This window comes from Columba livia, chromosome 2, assembly GCF_036013475.1.
Source record: "Columba livia isolate bColLiv1 breed racing homer chromosome 2, bColLiv1.pat.W.v2, whole genome shotgun sequence".
Lineage (NCBI taxonomy): Eukaryota > Metazoa > Chordata > Aves > Columbiformes > Columbidae > Columba > Columba livia.
The window spans coordinates 68013607-68035317 of NC_088603.1; the positions used below are offsets into that span (position 1 = coordinate 68013607).

A 21711-nucleotide genomic window follows, 5' to 3' on the forward strand; every position below is an offset into this window, starting at 1 on the left:
AATTAAAGTGCAACTACACAGAATTGTTGCACCATGCCTGTGGATTTCTGGTCTTGTCTGTCTGTCTTATTCTAGCAGTGCCAGTGATCACTGGCAATAAGGTACTAGTGGACCATTGAAACTGCACTGCAAAATTCCTAAATTGGTTCTTCCCCGGCTCCTCCTTTGATTCTAAGCATGTTGTTTCCACAGTAAGAAGTCTCTTTGCATTATCCTTAGTGGGGGCAGGGACATTAATCAGATTTGCAGATGTGCATGGTTTCTCTCGCCATTCCAGCTCTTCTTGCACGTACCTTGGCCCATCCCGAGCAGCTCTGTAACCCATCTGGTTTTCATCCACCTGCAAGAGGCAACCTCTGCACTCCAGCCTGGGTGCTAAGGCTGGAGATTCTCTGCTCTGCATGGAACCACGGTTCCAGGCAAGCCTAGATGGGATCTTAAAAAGTATTTTCCTAAATGCAAGGTTGATTACAGGAGTGATTTACAGTCCTATTTACATGAGAGGCTGGGCTGTTGTACCTGCATTTCCTGACTTGCTTGCATTTGTAATGATGTGTAATAACATGTACGTGCGATTTCAACAGCGAGAGATGTTGCCTGCTCTGGCTTTAACCTAGCAGCAGAGGTGTTAATACATGAAAGAAAATAAAATGTGCAAGGATGCAGCAGCATAGGTTTCAGCCCAGGCAAGCAACTGGGATACGAGACCTCTAGGGATGTCCAAAATAGGTGGTGGTGGTTTCAGCTGAGGCTGAAGCCTGTGCTTCATTCTTACTGCTGCTTTTACTTAGTTTAGTTTACAAAACCTTTACAAAATTAGACTGACAGATGTGAAGATCTGCCTCAAAGGTTCCTTCAGCTAGGAGTGTGAGAAGCAAGTTGGTGGTTTCTCACTGTGAGTAAGAGACCAGGTTTTCCATACAGCTCAGTCTGGAGGGAGCTCAGCCTGCGTTTGAAGGATAAATCCCCCCTCAGCCCCCTGGCTGCCTTGGCTTCTATGTGGATGTAGGACTCAGTCCTCAGGTAGACCAGAATTATGTTCCTCATTCTCTTAGGAGTCAAGTATATTTCCCACCTGGAAGGGAAAAAGAGATTTGCCCTTAATTTATCTGAGCTCCATCAGGAGTAGCAGCCTGGAATCAGCTTTAGTAGTTTTTGTTCAAAACAGTTGCTGTTTGGGACCAGTTGAAGCAAAGTGTTGGGAATTGGGGACAGAAGTAAAGGAGTGAGACTTTGAAAAAGGTAATAGTTAATGTCATCTTCTCTCTGGCCTTGACAGATGCCCTCCTTTCCTCTTTAAATCCAACTGATATTTGACTTATCTCTCCAGTGACTCTACCCAGTTGATTCCTGATCTTGCTATCCAGTTATTAACATGGTTCTATTTCCAGGGCTATTAATGCCTAAGCCATGCTATTTACATTCTCATATACTGCTGATCCTGTGTCAGGTTCTTGGGTGAGACAAGATGGTCAGTTCTCCAGGAAAATTGTTTAGTTGTTAATGTATAATTCAGTTGTTTATTGTGCTTCCTATCTCGTATTGTATTCCTCTGCTACGGATCTCTGTGGATTTATAAATACTCGCACTATGTCTTTCAGACATTACAAGGCTGTAAATGATATTTTGTAAATAAATTTTATACCAAGTAAGTACTTGGGGAAAGTTCTCAATAACCTTACTTAGCTATTAGCTCATTGTTTTTAATTATAGCAGTAATTAGTCCAAGTTCCAAATCAGAGAGTTGACCAATAGAGCTGTCTGTCTGTAATGCTAGTAGATGCCTGTCAAGCTGTTGCAAGAAAATCTGGGGAAAGTACGGAAAAGTTGCTTCACAGCTATCTTGAACACTTTTCTTGGTGGAGACTGGAAGTACATGAGCAGAAATCCAGCGTGCTCTGTTAGAGAGGAGGAAAGCTGGTGGAGGCCCCCGGGAGCCGATGGGCCAGCATGAGGGTTTGGGCCGTGCTTGTGCTACCTGGTGTGAGGAGGAGCAAAGCAGGGATGTGGGGAAGGGAAGAGGACACCAGGCACGCGAGGTGACTCCTGTCATCCTTCTGCCCTTCGCTGGCAGGTTCATAATCCATCGGGCGATCTCAAGGAATTTGGGAAGAGGGGTAGGAGTCTCAAATACAATTCCTGCAAGTGGTGTGGCTGAACTGAGGAGCAGGAGGGAAGCTTGTGGTCCTTCCTGGAGGGGCAGTGGGGAGCAGCTGGCCGTGGGGTGCTACATGCTGGCTGGTGTGAGGATGGTAATGCCAGGGGAGCTGAGCACATGGGTCCACACACAGTCCAGTCTCATTAATTCAGCTGCTCGCAGAGCAGCTTGTTTTAATTAAGTCAAATTGATATCTGTGAACACGGTGTGCAAGATAAATTTTTACTTGTGTTTTGCATAGTGTAGCAGCTTAGGAAGCTGCTCAGAGAGCATCGCCCTGCCCATTCCCCAACAACGGATGGGAGAGTGCCCATGTTTCCAGAGCAGCACCCAAGACTGATTCTGATAAACGAGTAATTAAACAAACAGCCCTGCTTTTATTGATCATATGCAGCAGCTGGGTCCTGTAAGATGCTTGGCTAAAATGGAGAGATGCTCGTTCCATTTACTAATTGATTTAGCTTTCAAACTTCCGTAATTGTATTTTTTTCTTTTCAGCTACATGTAGCAATAGAGATAAGCGGGGTGGGAGGGAAGAAAGCAAAAAAGCAAATGAAGCTGTTTTGTCTCTGGTCTTCTGGGCTGGCTCCCTCTATTCTGGCTTGGACATCCCTGTGGGCGGGTGGATTCATCTGTGCACAGGGCAGGTCTGGGTGCACTTCCCTCCCCAGTTGTGGGTGCTTGGGTGGGATGGGTGCTCTGCATCTCACCTCCTCCTCGCCCCACAGAACTGGCCTTGGGAGAGGAGCAGCACTGGGGTTGGGTAGTGGGATGAGTTTCTGGTGCTTGGGCATGGTGGCCTTTTGGACATAGCGGCCCTTGGAGCTTGTGGCTTGCTGGGGAATTTGTGTGAAGGCACGTGGGGATGAACAAGTCTCTGTTCCTGAGGAGTGAAATTTTGTCGACCTGCTCATGAGGTGGTTTAGCAACTTGAGTTTCAGCTCAAGCAAAAATACGCTTTGTCTTTTCCTTTTTCAAGTGATTAGAGAAACATTGTAGCATAAAGTTGAGGGGATGAACCTGTTTGAATTGTTTGAGATGCACTATTTTCTATAGCCACATGGGTCTCCTTCTTCCCAATATCCCTTTGTGCTCAGTGGTTCTCTGTCCTGGTCCAGGACCACTCTTTTGGCTGTAACCCTCAGCAGCCTCCATCCCCAGTCCTGGGGACGATTTGCAGCCCCACTTTTCTGGATACCTGTTTTGATGTCTGTCCTTCTCTCCTTCCCTGGCCATGGCAGCTCTACAATGTGAGGTGAGCATGATCACCCACACCAGCTACCTCTGGCTGTGCCAGTCACTGTCATAAACTCTTCCCAGCACCTGAGTGACCACTGGTCCTCTCCTGAGTTTTGGCCCATTCTCAGTGCCCCCACCCAGTGTTGCAGGATCTTCTCCTACAGATACCAACACCTGCAGCTGCAGTAGACAAGTCCCTCTCTCTGAGCACCACGTAATCTCAGGTAATTAATGTCTGGGATCTTAAAACTGTTTTCCAAATTAAAATAAGAATTATTAGGGAACTTGATTGTGGTGACATCTGCATCATGGATGGTGCTGTGTCCTTGACCGCCTATCCTGGACTAAATGTGTTTCTAGTTACATGTGTCTGCAAAGGAGTGATACCAGCAGAGGTAGGCAAGAGCATGGTGGTTTCCAGAAAGCTCATGTAAAAATGATCCATTTGTGAGTGAAACTGGACATGGCATTTGGCAGTGGCTTACTGTATGCAGCATCGTAATACTGAATACTTTGATGTCTGTGAGTGCTTCTTTTCTTAGACTTAGCTCTGCACACTCAGAGGTATGCTTTGGGTTGTCCTACAATATTTGTCTTAATGGGGTTGGTGATTTTTTTTTAGTGTTTTGTGTTTCTTAGCTGGCTGAGGCAAGATATATTCTTTTCACATCAGTAACCTTGTTTGTTTATTTTTTTTACTGCCCTTCCCTTCTCAGTCCTTCTGGAGGTTAATTTTGAGCTTTGTTTTTTCCCTCCCCGTTTTCCAAGTGACGGCAGTTTGCAGGTCAGAAACCCATTCTGCAACAGGAATGAGGAAGCAGGCTTTTTTGGTGAGGATCTTCCATGATTGATTGCCATGCATGGTTAGAGTTACAGGGTAGAAACAGAGAAAAAGAGAGCAAGGGGAACGATTAATTTCAAACTTTGTGGTTAGTGCCTTTTTGTCCTTCTGTTCATTGCCTTGAACTTATGTGTGTATTTTTGGTCATGGATCTGAGTTTTTAACCAGTGAGATTTGCTGTGAAATGTAATAGATTGTTTAACAATTAAGTTACTTTACAGTGTTTTGATTTTTATTCTTTTTCATATGTTTCAAAATGTAAATATGTTCATATGTTTCCAATCTGTAAATCACTTTCTGCCTCTTCATACTTCTGGCACCATACCTTTTTGGTGAGGTATCTGGAGTAAAAGGATCTCTAACCTAGGAGGTAAATATTTTCTCTTCCCTTTCCACGTTTGAATGTCCCAGCTTTATTCTTGCATTTTTTTTTCCCTGCTATCCAAGACTGGCCATAGAATCTAAACACTGGGGGAGCTAAACGAGATTACAGCATCACTTTGGTAACCTTTCTTAGTGAATGGGCAGTTGATCTGCCCATAATGCAAAGCACTTAATGTATTGAAGCATCTAAGAAAGCAAGCTACTAGTTCACTCAGAGTTCAATTCCCAGATAATAACATTTATTTATAGGGAATAAAGAGTTAGTTCTGCGATGGCAAAGTAGATATTGTCACTCAAAGCACGGTCTTTTTATTAACCTCAGATTTATATGGTTAAGTAATTGTTGTATTAGTAGCATTTCTTGAGTGGTAAGGAGGAGAAAAAATAAGACAGATGTCTGCGAACAATGTGCTGCTTGTTTATTTATCTGTAGTAGGCTGGGCTAGTAAATTGGCCCACTGTCATGGGGCTGTGAACGATAGCGAGCTGGAGCTCCGCAGCCTGCAGCTTGAGATGCTGCAACTCGTGGGCAATGCATGTCACATGTATTTCCTCGCATGTATGCCTGTCTGTCCTTTCCTGTGCACAGCAAAAGGTGGGGAAAAGGCTCTACAAAAGTGCCATGTACTGAATCTGGGTTTTCTTTAATAAACCGCTTGAAAAAATTGTTGCTTTCCGCTATTTGTTTATGTATGTCTTTGACTTTCTGCGGAAGTGGGACATATTTCTCCAGAACAGAAATGCACATATAATTAAGGAATGCGTAGCTTAGCTTAATACTAACACATACAGAGAGCTTGGACGTTCTTTTTTTCCTTAGTGTGATACTGTTCAGATTTTGAAACGAAGGAAAATTCTGCTAGTATTTCCATTTCTACTTTGTTCTTCCAATTTCCATAACATTTTAAATTAGAAATGTCATAAACTTGGTATGAGGCTAAAAGCTCGTTACAAAATAAGACAGGAGGATATTCGTAAAAGGAAAAATATTTAATCTATCTTCTTCATGGCCATTTTCTTAAACCTGAAGTAAACATGGTGAAATTGAGTGAATTTCTATTAAGCAGGCTCTTCTGCTTTCGTGTCACGTACTGAACAGACAATTGATGGCATATTTCCAGCTGGCAGAGCTGTCGAAAGGTAGCATGCGACTTCAACTCCATTTTTTTTTTTCCTTTTCAACATGTGATTGTGCAAGTCTAACTAGATTCATCAGAGAGTAAATATTCATTCAGAATGCAAAATAAAGAACAATTCTGTGAGTTGCATTCAGTGAGTAAATAGATTATCGCACTACAAGGTTTTCTTCAATACAGTGAGTGCTTTGGATGCACAGATTTTTCAAAGCTGATGTGATGATCAATTTGGTATCAATTGTTGAGTTGATATGGAGTGCCGTAAGTCTCCTTTTTGCTTTTGAGGGATTTGAGGCCGGGGGGAGTCAGAAAAGGGGGTTGCGTGGTATCATGACCCTACTGCAAGCGTGGAAAAGCAACCCTGAAATGGGCTTCACTTCATAAATAATGAAAAACTTCACCACATTTTGGTGGCTGTTATTTTTTCCACATAAGATAATTTGTCTGGGACTAATAATGGTGTTTGCATTTGCTGCTGGTTGCGTCTTGGTCATGTTTTCCCAAGCATTAGCTGCTTGTCTGAGCATTAGCAGCTTCTCACGGCATTCCTCTTGTAAAATAGTGGGAGGTGATAATCTGACCCAAATAAACGAGTGACAAACTCTGCTTGCCTCTGCGTTGAATGGGTGGATGAAGTCCTGCTTTTCCCCTCTGGAAAAAGCTCTGGTACCGCTGGGGCTATTGCACTGCTCTGGGGGGGGCATCATAGCATTTCAGACTGGAGAAGAGAAGGCCAAAAGGGGATCTCATCAGTGTTTATAAATATCTTTATGGTGGGTGTCAAGAGGATGGGACCAGACTTCTTTCAGTGATGCCCAACAATAGATTGAGGGGCAACATGCACAGACTGAAGCATAGGAGGTTCCATCTGAATATGAGGAAAAACTTCTTTATTTTGAGGGTGCCAGAGCACTGGAACAGGCTGCCCAGAGAGGCTGTGGAGTCTCCTTCTCTGGAGACATTCAAGCCCATCTGGACACATTCCTGTGTGATCTGCTCTGGGTGAACCTGCTTTAGCAGGTGGGTTGGATTAGATGATCTTCAGAGGTTCCTTCCAACCCCAGCTAGTCTGTGATTATGTGATCCTGGGAGCACTTGAGAGGGCTCAAGCAGCCTGCAGCAGCGCCATAGGTGTGGGGTTTGTGGGCATCACCAGTTTCCCAAATTGTGAGCAGAGACTTACTGTAAGACTCTGTGCTGGGAGAATATGGCTCTCAGCATAGACCATGCTGATTGTGGGATATTATGTGAGCAAGGTGCATTTCTCCAGTGCTTTCCCCATGAACACTGGCACCTAGTGAAAACAGTTAACATCAACCCAAAACAAGCCTCGTGACTGCCTGTAGTTTAGTTTAGTCACATACCAGAGACAAATAATCATTGAGTTGCTCTTTCTTGACATGTACTCCTTGAATGGAGTTGGTGTAAATTTAGTCAGTTCACTTTGTTGAGTATTGAGAGCAGTGTGATATGTAAATAAAGCTTTATCAGACAAGATAGATTTAAAATTCCACAGTTGGCGAGGAAGCATTAGCAGTATAATATAATACAAATATTTACACAGTAACTTCTAAGTCTTCAATAAGTGCTTAATATTTGAAATATGTGTTGTGAAAACATTGACTGATTAAGCCATACCATTGCTGTTACATCTGTATGCAGCAACTTGTGATAGCTAGGACACAGGAGTCACAGGGAGGAGTAGGTCACCTAGAAATGCAAAGGCATTTAAACAAGTTACACGATTGGGGTTTTTTTGTTTTTAATATTTAATTAGGAATCAGCACAGCCTACTCTCCAAGGCATGCACAGCTCCATCCCTGCGTCCTTTTGGAGCGTCTGCTCTCAGAGGCTGTTGCATTCATGTAACGTGACTGGACGTAATCACGTGCCCAGCACATCTAAGACTGCTCCAGCAGCATAATCGAGCTCCTAAGTTTGTGCCTTTCCAGAATGGGGAGTGTAACCGTCGCTAGTCTGTCCCTCCTCCTTATCTGTCAGGGCGATCTGATAAGGAATTGCAGTGGGCCGTGATGAAGGATGGTTAATCTTTTGACTGCATGCAGCATCACAGGAGTGGTGCTGGGCTCCAGCTGCTCCGCATGTTTTGCTGGGAGCAGAAGCTGGTGGCAGAGGAGATGCTTGCTTCGGGTGAGTGTATCTGCCTTGCCCAGTCCATCACTGCATTCAGCCTCCAGTTCCAATATCACTCATGAGTGAGCTCACAAAACAGTAAAATCAATAGACCGCAAATTAAAATAAACAGAAACACAGCTCCTAAACTTGCCTGGATGATTTTCTGCTGCCACCTCATTTGCCAAGAGACTGCAGGAGCTGATCCATGCCTAAAAATGTACTTCTGCTCTCTAATCCAGTCTTTAATTTTGTCCTTTTTTATGCCCCTTCCCCTTTTCTGGCTACCCTGGTTTGTCTTCTGCAAGCGCACAGCAAAGCCAAAAAACAGAGCGGTTTGATGCATGCTTGAAGTGTGAGGATCGGGTTGACTTTATTGTAGGTGGAATGGGTATGGTCTGTTCTACAAGTCACAGGCTTGATCACAGTCTGCCTTCAAAACCATCACTTCACTGTGACATTGCTCGACGTTATGCTAAATATGATTTAGCCTGTTCCTGGAATGTTGTGGTGTAAACCTGTTGTTAATCTCTGCTCTGCCTACACCCTCATGATGATTTCATTTCACTAAACCATCCTTTTCCACAGAAAAGCTAACAGGCAACTTCCATCCAGCCCACAGTCTTTTCCCTAGAGAGGGGTGAAATGATGTGGCTGGTCATGCAGGAAACCCAACCCGAATAATGAAATGCTGCCTCTTTTCCTACTCCAGGCTCAGGCAATCAACCAGCACCTGATGCTGATGTTGCGTGGGCGTGTATATATCAGCTTGTCCTGCCCACTCTTTGGGCAGCTGTGGTGTTGCCTGGGTCAGCCTCTGGCAATGCTGCATGGGATGGAGTGGCCTACAGAGATGCCCCAAAATCCTGACTTGGTGTTTGGTCCTGCTGTTGTTGCAGGAGGTTTTTGTGTCTTTGTCAGTTGTGCTGGTAACACACAAAGCTAGGTTTTGCAGGAGGAGGGTGAAGCAGCAGATGATTTCATCAGAAGCTGATGTTGGGAATGTTCTTGAGGATGGTTTAGCAGGCAGGTGATGTGCTGTGAAGCTCACTTGTGAAGGTCCGCCTTCAAGGTAAGGCTGTGATGCCTGCCTGTCCCAGTGACCCAAAAAGTATTATTGTAGTGACCATATCTTGATGCAAACGAAGAGGGGTTGGGATTTGCAGAGAGATGATGCAATTCTCATACTGCTCATGATGTTTTTGCAAGGCTAAGAGCAAATAATCTTGAAATGAGCTGGCAGGTTTATGAGGGTTTTATGAGCTTTTATGATGTTTATAATCTGACATTGAACTCACAGTTTAAGAGGTGAAAGGTTTAAAGGAACACAGTAGCAAAGGCATACCACTAAACTTCTTCAGGGTGTAATTTTATCGTACATCTTAGATGCTTCCCTGATGTGGTGGGTTTGCTAAAGTATGGGTGATGCAGTTCACAATGTGTGTCACAGAGCAGAACTGACTCCATGCCTATCACGTGTTCAACATAGGGAAGAATTGAACAGTAAATGTGATTTTGCCTTCTCTGAGGAAAGCATGGGCTGGAGGTAACTGCCTTCCATAGTGTAACGGCCTAGGTCACAAAATGCAGTCTTTCCATTTTCATTACAACTCCAGCCACAGGAATGTTGTGTGTTGTCCATGCCTGCTTGTTGTCTTGGGTGTTTTTCTCATACCAGTAAAAATCTAAAATTCCTTGCAGTCTTTAAACTGGCATTCTTAAATCATGACCTTTCCCCTGTGGTACTTTTGGAGAAAAAGAAAATTTTGTCTGCTCCTTGTCTTGCGATTCTGCATCCCCTTCTTTTGATGGACGTACACATCAGAGGTCCTGCCTGCAGATGTTTGCATATGTACAGCACAAGCCTGTTCTTACTTGAACCATCCATTTCTGTTTTCCTGCGTTATCTCACATTGCTCTGCGGGGCTCAGTGAGTAGCAGGTTTGCTGCTGGCTAGCTTTTTGAGATTTCTGTTATGCACAGTGCTGTATTTGTCTCCTGGTTCTTCGACTTGTAATGTTTTGCCTTTGATTGCTGCAGAAGGCATAAACAAGCCTGTCAAAAGCCTTGTTTAGCACACAGATTCTGTGGGGGTGGCTGGCAGCCTCAGACCCTAAAATAGATCTAGCAATGAACTGAATGGCTTTAAACCCTGAGAATTTAATTTGATCTTTCTTGTTGCTTTAAATATTGGGAATGAATGAGGATTTCTCTAACAGAACAGAAGGTGAACATGTTGGTATGTGACAGTAATAGAAGAAGGGTCCAGACCTGCTGTCATTGAGATGCTCTTCCGCAATCTGAGGCTGAGCTTGGCTGCTGGGTAGGGGCTTGGCTGCTGTACCTCACCTTACCTGGGGAGGGGAGTGCTGTATCCTCAGATTTTACAGCATCCATGTGGGGGGGGATTGTTCTGAAATGCTTCCCTGGATCCTGTTGTGGGATTGTCACTCTAAAGCAGTTGCTTGCGGTTTTAGCATCTGTTTTATACTCACTTTGCAAAGGACGAAAGAAGGTGCTACAAAATCACCCGTGGGTTCTCTTCTTTCTTTTCTTTCTTCTTTTTTTTTCTTTTTCTTTTATTTTTTTTTTTTTTTTCCATTCTTTTTGATGTAGCACCATGCAGCTTGTGATATCATAGCTGGGGTTTTCAGTTGTGGTGGTGTGAAGGTAACAATGATTTGGCTTTGACGTGCCGTAACAGCTGCAGAATTCATTGGAGCTTAGAAGCCTGTGAGTTATAGCTGTGATGCCATTTACAGCTTTTATGGAAGAGCTCTTAAATTTGTGAAACGCGTTACTTTTTGAAGTGCATTATATTTGTAATTTGAATTCTCTAAAATCCTGTCTGTGAAAAAAGATAGCTTTGAAAATCCCGTTCTGCCTGCTAAAAACATGGGAACTCTCACAGGCAGGGAAGCAAGTCTCTTAAATAGATGGATAGAACACATAGATGGATTTGTAAGTGCTAAAATGTCAATTAGTGCACTTAAAAGCTTAATGGTTGTCTTTGATGTGCTTCTAATATCTTCAGTAAAGTTTGAATGTTGCCATTGATCAGGGAGCGGAGGAGGGATGAGGGAATTGAATGCTAACCCAAACAGTTCTTTGTGGAGTGGGGGGGCCTTGTTCTCTGCAGACCCCCGGTTGCATGAGCTGTGCCAGCGCGGACACTGAGCACCCTGCCTCCGCATCACCCCCACCCACAAACCTGCAAAAGAGAAGGAAAAGTGACTGTGCCCTTATTTTGAAAGGTCTCATGCAGGCGTGTTGGTTTAAAAGAAAAAGGAAAGGGAAAAGATCATGGAAAGGTCGAAACTTGATTATGTTTTTTCCTTATCAGTTTAACACAGATCTAGTTGTTGTGAAACACCTGTGTGGTAAAAAGCATTCTGTGCAATTAGGAAAGTCTGCTATCTCCATAAGAAATAACTTTTTTTTTTTTTTTTAATTTCCCCTCTCCACAAAGGCTCTTATCAGGGGAGATGTAGTTGTGGCTTCACAAGTCAGGCCAGATCATTAGAGTTAGGAGTAGCCATGAGCTCTTCCTCTTCCCTCACGTTTTAAGTTGTAGCAAGAACTGGAGTTAGTGCATGGCAGAGCAGCGCTTCAGCATAGCTCTCGGCAGAAATTCTTGACTTCAGTACCCTGAGCAATCTGCTGCAGCTTCAGTTCCAGGTAATGGCCTTCACCCTCCTCTGGCAATGGCTATTTGCAAAAATGTTTTGAGGGCCGTCTGGAAAGTTACTGGGGTGCATGCATCTGATTTGTCATTGAGGCATTGCCTCACTGAGCAAAAGCCAATTTTATTATTTGCTTTCCTGTGCTACTAAAATGTTTTTTCACTGGGTAGTATTTTGGAAGTCAAATACATTTAATACTGAAGGGTGAGCTTGGTAAAGCTTTAAATCGTAGGTTTCACTGATTATATAGCTTATCTTCGTGCAGAAAATTTGCTGATGTAACTAAACTGACCTGAAAATACATTCAGAGTAGCTTTAGAGTGTCCTCATATGTCTTCTTTAATTGGCTTATGAGTGAAGAGTACAGGTTTAGTTTACTTCTTGCGGCTTCAATGGATACTCTTCCCCCAGCTTTAAAGGATATGCTGCCAGTCAGGAATGTAAACAAGGACAAAAAGTGTCTGATAGAAATCTCCTTTTTTAGGTGGTACATCAAGCAAAATCAACATGTCATGCTCTTAGTGCAGTATCAGCGTGTCCATCCTAGAAGCCTGGGTCGATATAACTGATTTAGCTCCCCATCCAGTTCAGTAAAATTGATTCAGGCCTCGCTATCCTCAGATTTCCCAACAATAAGTTCGGCACATTTGACTCTGTCATTACACCTCCTGGGTTTAAAGTTTGACGGGATGACTTGGTTATTTGTTTTTTGTTTTGGTATGGTTTTCAGTGGTGTGTGTTTATTTGTTTGGTGAGGGGTTTTTTGTTTTGTTTGTTTTTTAATATTTTAAACCTGGTGATTGCCTGAATGAGCAGCATGCTGAATATGAATGAGGAGAAAACCAAGTTAAATGTTTCCAGGCTAAGGCAAGGGACTCTGTGCATCAACCATAATTGCTTTGGGTCAGATTTATGCAAACTCGCAGGTCTGTCATTCTTCAAGTTACCCCACGGGTAGAGTTCGCCATGCCCTGGCTTCAGCAGCCCTGCTTGCACCTCTGCTGGCCGTGGTCTCCTTGCAGGGGTTTGGAGGTTTTTCTGCAAGTGCACTCTGCCGCAGTGCCATCCAAGTGAGTCAGCTGAGCCAAAACCTCCTGTTTCATCTCTGTAAGGCAGCCCAACCCATTTGTACTGGAAGGGTTTAAATGGGAGTGAGTGAGCTGTTCCACTTGGCACAGGGGTCATTCATCCCACAGGCCTGTGGTGACCTTCCCAAGCCTGCAATGGGACCTCTATCCCCAGCCTAAAGCCTGTGAATACGTCAGGTCCCTGATGGGAGCAGTTACATTTCATAATGTAGCTAAGCTATATAGGCTTTGAGCTAGTTCATCTATTTCAGTGAGGGAGCCATAAGTTAAATATTGGTAAACACAGGTTTTTGCTGGTATATACTAGTATATTCCTAGAAAGCAAACAGATGAGCAGATCTTTTCCTATTATAGGCAAAGCTTCATCATCCAGGTACTAAAGTCCTACCAAAGAAATAACGTAGGCACTGATCTCCTGTTGTGCTTGTGAGGGTAGATGCTAAAGATATCAACAGTTCTCCAGCTTCTCTAAAATATTGATACCAGTGACTTTTCAGATGCTGTGAGATGCTGAAAGTTAGATCTCTTTAATTCCTGTAGAAATAGTGAAGGCAAATTTATAACACACCACTTGTGTCTTTCTCTCTTCCCTACTGCCTTGACACTATTTTGGCAATAGTGGTTGGTATTTTTCAAGTAAAGGATCAGGCTTTCTGTTTGAGAGTGGAAAAAGGTCTTAAGATAATTAGTAATATGCAGCAGGACTGGATTAGCCATATTAAACTTCACATCTGTGGGTCTTATTAGAAGACATTTAAACTGCAGAAATCACTTTTTATGGGACCATATTCATATGATTGCATAGTGGAGCTTGAACACCTTATAAAAATATGAACTGAATCAAAATGAAATTAATTAGAATATATTTGAATTTCATTATCTTGAGCTGCTGAATACTCTTTTTGCATACTGGGTTTTATGTGTCTGTCTGAAGTGTACTTGGTGGAGAGTTTTAATTAAAACTGGAGACAGTAAGAATATTTGGAATGTGAAATTCATAAATGGCAGAGATTTTCAGCTAGGATTGCAGAGTTTCTTTGGAGCTCGCTACCACTTTTCGCTTCTCTTTTTCCCTCTTCTTAATAAGCTACTTTTATGTTCAAATTAATACCAGATCCTGAAAAAGAAAAAAATCCTGCTGTGGCTCTTGGTCTTTTGCAGCATGATCAGAGTTGTCAGATCCACAGCTGCAGGAGATTTTTACCTTTGTGTGTTTAATGGCTCATACTACTCTGTTCTTTGACGATACCATTTAACCATGAAAGTGCAGGGCTGTGGATGGCACAGGACATGCGGCTGCCTTGACTACTGTCTCAGATGTCGGACATGCCAAGACTCCAAAGAACTGATTTGGCAGCTGCCCAGCAGATCTTTTAAAAGGCTCAGTTGGTGGCCAGAAACCCAGGCTGTCAGAGTTGTGTTATGCAATAAATTGTTTTTCGGCAGAAGTTTCTAATCCAATTTCAGCTGTAGTTTTTTAGTAGTGTGTAATCAAAGATAAATGTACATTATTTCATGGTGTTTCAGAGAAGTGAAGATGTGTGGCATGAGTGTCCCCCATCAGGTCAGTTTGTTTTTCTTTCAGGAGGGATTTAGACCTGTTCACCTGTGTGGCAAAATGATGCTTACTTTATTTTGGTTTCTGCCCAGGAGGCATGTATCTGTATGCAGTATACCCTTTCAAAGGGAATTCAACCTGCATTTTAGGAGTCATTCCCTTTATTTTTTTTGGAGAGAGCACCAAATAAGGGACCCATTCATCAAGTCAGAGCTTTTGCCTGGGCATAGCTTTGCTACAAGTAGTCAAACAGAAGATCTAGCCTTGTCAGGCTGTGAACCTGCTTGAAATGTTGCAGGCCCTGTCCCTCTAACAGCGCCCCGCCAAATTTCCCTTTCACTCCCCTAAAGTAAATTATTCTTCATGGACAAAGGCAATATGGTTTATCTGAATGCAATGAGATATTTGAGGTTTATAATAATTGCATTACAAGAAGGTGATTTTAATTTCCTGAATACTGTCTGTGATGCCCTCCCTTCCTTACAGTGACAGTCACAGTTTGGCGTCATGATGGGCCTACACCCCTCCAAGTGTGGGTTGCTGCTAAAAGGGGCAATCCTGCCTTTCTCTCAGCCCTAGCAGTAGCTTACATATGGCCACAGGGGAGCTGATCTGGCTGAAAACGACAGTTTTTCTTGTCTTGGGGTGAGATTTTTACTCTTTTCCCCAGTCAAGCTGGTCAAATGGCCGCATAAGGGCTAGTGCTGGCATGGGGCTTGTGACAGGTGCATCCCATGTGATGGCAGGTGGATTTGCTTAAGCCAGTCATGAAAACCACTCTCCCAGTCTGAATAATTATCCTGTACCTTCATACCTCTTTCTTCCAGCACTCTGTTACCCTTGGCTTTTTGTGGCTCACTTCTGCGTGCTGCTGGCTCTCATTAGAGACCAAAACTTTAACTCTCTGGTTGCAAAATGGTTGATTAGATTCCTAGTTTGGCCTAAGAAAGTCATAGCTGTGGAGTCACTGCTGTGGGTGAGAGATGGTTCGAGTTGAAGTCCTGCTGTAAGTTGATAAATTAGGAAACCTTAGACCTGGCTTTGCTCTGAATTTGTTTGGGTTTAGCCTTTTTTTAAAGTGTTTATCTTGGCAGACCAACACGGGAAGCAGTTGATGTCTTGTAAGCTTTCACTAGTTTCATATTGAGTAGTAGTTTTCTAGAGCTGCAGAAACATCGCTGAGGCCTCTGAGCTTAGGTGAAAGAAGCAATTATCACAAACCCCCATTATTTTAAAGTATTTTGTTATTAGGGCTAAGATAAAGGAATATATTTTTATGCCTCAATTCTGGGAGCCTGTATGAAGACACCAGTGACTTCTGTTTGGAAATTTCAACTGTAACTCTTCTACCCTAATGTATCCTCACAAGAGCGGGTTGAAGCTCACTGGGCTCCAAGTGCCTGAGGCCTTTAGTGACCCAAAAACCAGCGTGTTTCTCTTGCATGCTGCTCTTTCAAGAATTGGGTTTGAAAGGAGGAAACACAATCCCTGGTGCAGCAGGAGGCAGCGAATGAGCACAAACCAACAGGAGATTGCAGGGGATGAAAGCTGTAGGAGAAGTGCTAAAGCAGGAAGAAAAGAGGTTTTTATTTTCCTTCATCGTTTCTTTGCCATGTTAACTTCAGTTCTGCTAGTCAAGAGCTGTAATGTAATGTGAGTTTTTTGGGGAAGTTTTCTGGAAGTGCTAGGGAAAAAATAGCTATAATTACCAGATGCACTTAAATGCAGAACCATTAATAACAAAAATTTCCCCTTTCTTCATGTTACTTAGCACATTTCTAAAACATGACCTATTTTCCTAAACTAGACAGAACAGATTACATTTTCCAGAAGGCATGAGTCACTGTACTATAAAGTCTCCAAGCTGTATCAATCTTCATCAACTTAAGCCATTCATGAGGTTTTATTTTTTCTCACTGAATATAAGCAGTTTGTTTTAAATGAGAAACTGCTACATCCTCTCTGGATAGTTAAACTCGATTAAAAGGTTAAATATTAAATAAGTGTGAACTTTATTCTGAGAGAAGGAGGAAGGAGTGGAGGGACCCTGATGGTAAGCAAAAGGCACTACTGTGGAAATATATGGGTATGTCCAGTTTGCACGATGCTGTGCTTGGCTGTAAGAAGTCCAAGCAGCATGACGGCTATCAGAAGAAGCAGAAAAATCTTTATTTATATAGCTTCAGTTACATACATTAAAGTCTAGTTTCAACTCATTACCCTGGAAGTTCAGACTTTTGCTAGGAGTTTCTGCCGAGAACAGCTTCTCCGGTCTTGTCATCGAATGGCCCACTTGTTCCTGCACCTTATATAGAGAGGGAGTTTGCATCAATGGGCCATCACTGGGGTTTTCCTCTGTGCGTAGGATGTGCATCTGGGGTGGTGAGAAGGTCGATGGGACTTTGAGATACAATGGAGACCTCTGCTAACGCAACAGGGGAAGTACGTGTGGTGATATAGTAGTAAGACTTTGCACTCTCTCACGAGGTTCACGCTGTGCCATACATACACCGAGGAAGTGGGTTTTGTAAATGAATAAGCTAATCACACTGAGCAGCGGTAACTCCCCCAAGACTGCACAGAAGATCTCTTTCAGCCTCGGAAGACGTATCTAGGTTTTCCACCAATTTCTCTTAGGTCTGGCTTTTAAAGGTATAACTGTTTTCCATTGATAATATACAGCCAAAAGGCAAAAATCTGTTGCAGGTCTTGAATCTAGTAAACAAACATTTCCATTTTGGTCCTTCTGCTGAAAAATTTATATGATCTCTGAAAATGTGTTGTCTGTTTTTCATGCAAAAGACAGATTTTTGTTTTGTTGCTAACTAAACACAGAAAAAAACACCCTTTGAAATAGTTTTCCGTCAAAAATATCCTTGAGGAAAGGGTAGAAGCTTGTGGTTTATTTTTCCCATTGCTTCAAAATGACCTTCTTACATCTGCGGGAAAGGCTCTCTGGGGGCTGTTGAACCATGAAAGCATATTCATTTAGGGCATTGGGTGCCACAGTGATTTTAGCCGAGCATTGGCTTCAGCACTGGAAAAAGAAAAAAGAGGGGGTTTGTGTTTTGTTGTTTTGCTTTTTGCAACCTGGCATGAAGAATGGGGTCAGGAGATGCGTGCTTGGGAAAGACCCAAAGAGAGAGCTGGAAACACGCCAGCCACGCTGAGTCATAACACACATGCTTATAAGTATCTTTGTACCTTACAAAGTCCTGGCTTTTCAAATAAAACCATCGCTGCTGTTAAAGTATTTACATAGAAGTAAAACAAATAGCATGGAGTGCTGCATGCATTCTCCCTTGTTCCAGCTCTGTTTTATCCCGTGGACTGTGACTCCTGTTTGCTTAAGGCAAGGCTGGGCCAGGCTGAAGAATGCTGTTATCTGGTGGTGAATGAAGGGAGCAGCTCGAGTTGTGCGTACGCGTATGCTTCTGTTGCTTCTTGTAGCGCAAAGCAGCAAGCACCAGCGCCTGCTACTTCGGGCTGACATTTCACCTACCCAGGAGACCGTGTGAAGCCTGACTGTTGCTTCTGCCTGCTTTGCTTTTTTTTTGTTTTATTTCTTTAAAGATTTGCGTATAACTTAAGAAGTAGGAAGGCTGCGTGCAGGCCCCATGTGCAAGCTAGACAGCCGAACCATGGTGAACAAGTGTCTAAGCTGTAGGTGAATGGTGAAAAGTACAAGTGGTGCACATTCTGGTTTCCTTGCAAATATATACACATTATATATTGATGTGGATTGTTTGTAGGTATGTATATGTACTTATATTTATGTATGCATTATATATTAATATGTATGTATTTTAGTTTGCACACATTAATATATATGTATTGTATATTTAATGTATTATATACATTTAATATGCACATAGCAAAAAACCCCCACACGTGTGTGTATATACATACATTTCTTCCCACATTAGCAGTATATGGCAGTAGCTGTTGAACTTTTTTACAAACATCACCTCTATGACTGTAGAGCTGAAAGCAAGCTGCCAGCCAGGGAGATTGGCAGAGAGCTGCTCTGTGGTGCATGAGGCAGCATCTTCTGCAGGAACATACCATGTGGGTAAAGGGAGGTTGTGCTCCTGAGGGTCTCTCCCAACTGAAATGATTTCTATGATTCAGTGATCCTCTTCCTTGTCCGCTCGGGCTCCACTTGCTGAACTGTCGCTTGGCTGCCTTGGTAGCTGAGGTTCAGATAAAATGCACGATGTGTGGTTCCCCGAAATGGAATAACAAAGAGGCTGGCATGATTAATTTTTTTAGCGGTTTAAAGGAATTGATGCAGTTGAGTTTCTTAACTTTGCCCCAGGGCTTCTGATGTGTTTGTGTCTGTTACTTTTTTACAAAGTTTATAAACTCATTGTCAGATTGGGAGGCAGAAACCATCTCAGCTGACCTGCACAGTGAAGGCTATGGGCTTGCAGTGATGAACCTACAGTTCAGGATGTTATTCAGTGATTTTTTGGCTCTAAGTCAATAATGGACAATCCATTAGTACCCCATAAGTCGTTTCAATGGTTAATTACTTGCAGAGTTGCAGAAATTGTTCTTTAATTCTCTCTTACATTTTTCTGAATTTGCGTTCCAGCTGTTGGATTATATTATAGCCCTTTCTGCCAGCCTCGGGAGCCATCTATTATCAAATTTCTGCTCCCTGTGGAAATATTTAAAGGCAGAGATTGAATCAGTCCCTTTGAGGGTTTTGTTTGTTTGCTTTTGAGAAGTTACAGAGATTAAGTTCCTCAAGGCTTTCACTTGAGGATATTTCTAAACGGTTCTGGGTGTGTGTGTATGTTGTTTTGCTGAAGTGAGGTAACTCTTCCAGTTGTTGGCAGCGTGAGCGTAGAGCGGCTCTTCCTGCACTGGCGTGACGAGGCAGAGACAATCTGACCCATGTAATTATGGTTAAACGTGTCGGGAGCTGGAGCTGCGTCGCCCCAGGAGCAGCAGCTCAGCTGGGCTCCGACTCAGCTGCTTCTCCAGCTTGCGGCTGCTTTTGTGCCGCAGGCTGGGGGAAGATGCTGTCGACAATTGTGAAACCTTTTTATTGCTCCTGCGTATGGAGCCACGGGAATGCGGGTGCTGGCAGTGGCTCAGCCCCTTATTTTGCTGACCTTGGATAACACAATGTTGGGGAACTCGAGGACCTTTTTACAAGCTGAGTGACGGGTGTGGGGAAAGCCCACAACAGAGCAGCGTCAGCAGGACAGTGGCTGCAACGTCGGCACAACGGGGCTGGTGGAAGCTCTGGTGTGGAGAGACACACCTGTGGGCGTTTCTGTACAGGGTGCTGCTGTTATAGAGGCAGGAGTGAATCCAATACAGGTTACCTTGAGTTTTACAGCTCCATGAATTGAGCGTGGTGTGCAATGTTGCTGCATTGATTCAGGGGCTGCTGAGGGAGGTCCTTGTTCCTGTCTCCCATCTCTTTGCTGGTGGCACTGTGGCCCCCATGGGCCCCAAGCTGGTGGGAAGGCAGGAGCATCTCCTGCAGCAGGGCTGGAGCCTCTAGCTGGTACCAGAAAAACATCTTGGCAGCGTTGTCCCTCACAAAATAGGGTTCTGCTTCGCACACCATCCTTTTTGCATGTCCAGCACGTTGCCTGGGGATAGGGAGATGACTTCAGGCCGTTTACAGAAATACTTGGAGAGGGTGACCTAGACCAGAGGCCTCTGACATGTGGTGATTATCTCCGTCCCTCCTGCAGCAGGGACAGTAACTGGCGTGTCCCAGGGCACGGGTTGTCCCTGCCAGTGGTCCGTTACCTGTTGCTGTTGGCTGGCCAGTTTAAAGATCAATCCTGTCAGCGGGTTTCACCCTGTTGCTACTGAAACAGCAGGCACTGCCACATGCTCCTTGCAGTGAGATGTTGTGGCAAAGTGGATTTAAGTGGGATTATTATTATTTTTTTTTCTTCTGCATTTTTAGCAGAGATAAAAGGGCCACTGGGATCAGGAACCGATGGGTGCTTTAATGCAATTCCAGCTTCTTGAGGACTATAGGGTCTGGTGGAGGAAGGGGTTTGTTTGTGGCTTCAGGAGGCATCTGGTGTTTCACAGAAGAGAGATGTCCAGCTGATGGGGGCTAAGGACAGCAGCATGTCTCTGAGTACACCTTACGTTAGCTGGGCTCAATCCTTACATGTGTCTTGTGTATGCCTGGCTTTTAAAGTATATAAAAATACAGGGTGGAAGTTTTGTTACCTCGGTTAGGGTTTCTGTGTAACTCATCTGGGCTTTGAAGTCAGGAGAAGGGTGCCTGGCCAGAGGGCTCTTCATCCTCTTCCTTATGTTTGCTGGCCGTCATATTGGAGATTTGAACAAATGACAATGAAAGAAGCAAGTGGTGTCTGCAGGCCTGTGTCCATGACACGGGTGGGAGCTGGAGGTGCTTATGAATGTTTTGCAACTGAGCGCGATTCCCTCCAGGATTTAACAAGTAGTTTCTCTGGAAACAGAAATGTGTGATGTCCCGCTAGGCCCTTGTCCGTGGGAATGTGAGTGGAGTGTGTCTTTGAGCAGGCTGTGTTAAAATCGAGCAGGCTGCAGGCCTCTCGCATTTAGTGTCACTTCTGGTGAGGGCTGAAGTTGTGTTGGCAGCAAAATGGTAAGCCAGAGTTGTTCATGTAAACCTCTGTTGACAAAATAACTGGATGTACTAGTCCTTTTAAAACGTTTGCCTGGAGATTTTTTGGGGGGGACGGGCAGGGGTTGGATTACAGAGTTTGCTTTCTTGGCCCAAAGCTGCCTGTCGTCTGAAGTTCTCTGGGCATAGCTCAGCCTTCTTCAAAGTGTAGTAGTTTGTCTCTTGAGCGAAGCACACATCTCGCTGCCAGAAATGTTGGCTGCTTTCACTGCACTCATTGTGTCGCCCCTTTTTCTTCCCGTTCTAGCCCCTCAAGTAATTTTTTTTTTTTTGTGTGGTGGTGGTGGTGGGGAATGTTGATCACAATTCAGCAGCTGAATGCCAGTATCTCAGTAGAGGAGGAAAAAAAAGCTGTCAGTGGGCACATTGAACTGTGCATATTTTTTCTTTTAAGTTGATGGTAGGACAAGGGTAATGGCTTTAAACTGAAAGAGGGTAGCAAATATAAGGAAGAAATGTTTGTGATTAGGGTGGTGAGACATAGGAACAGGTCACCCGGAGAAGCTGTGGATGCCCCATCCATTCAGGTCAGGTTGGACAGGGCTTTGAGCAACCTGATCTAGTGGAAGGTGTCCATGCCCATGGTGGGGGGTGGTGGAACTAGATGATTTCTAAGGTCCCTTCCAACCCAGACCGTTCTGTGATTCTATCGTGTCAATCAATACTTTGACAGGTGGGATGGTATAAACTCTTCTTGCCTTCTGATGGGGATTGCTGATGGGGCTTTTTGGGTTTCCAGGGCAGTGTGGCAGTATGCTGTGGTATGCTTACCTAAACAAGACCTGCCTATAAATGTCAATCATTTGCTTGGCAATGATGTAGCCCTTGAGGAATTT

The 21711-nt window shown here is 43.7% G+C and overlaps 1 protein-coding gene across 6 annotated transcripts in view; it reads left to right on the top strand.

Annotated features, from left to right (window-relative positions):
* Positions 1 to 21711, top strand: part of JARID2 (jumonji and AT-rich interaction domain containing 2) — a 227879-nt gene that overhangs the window by 73133 nt on the left and 133035 nt on the right. The window lies entirely within an intron of this gene.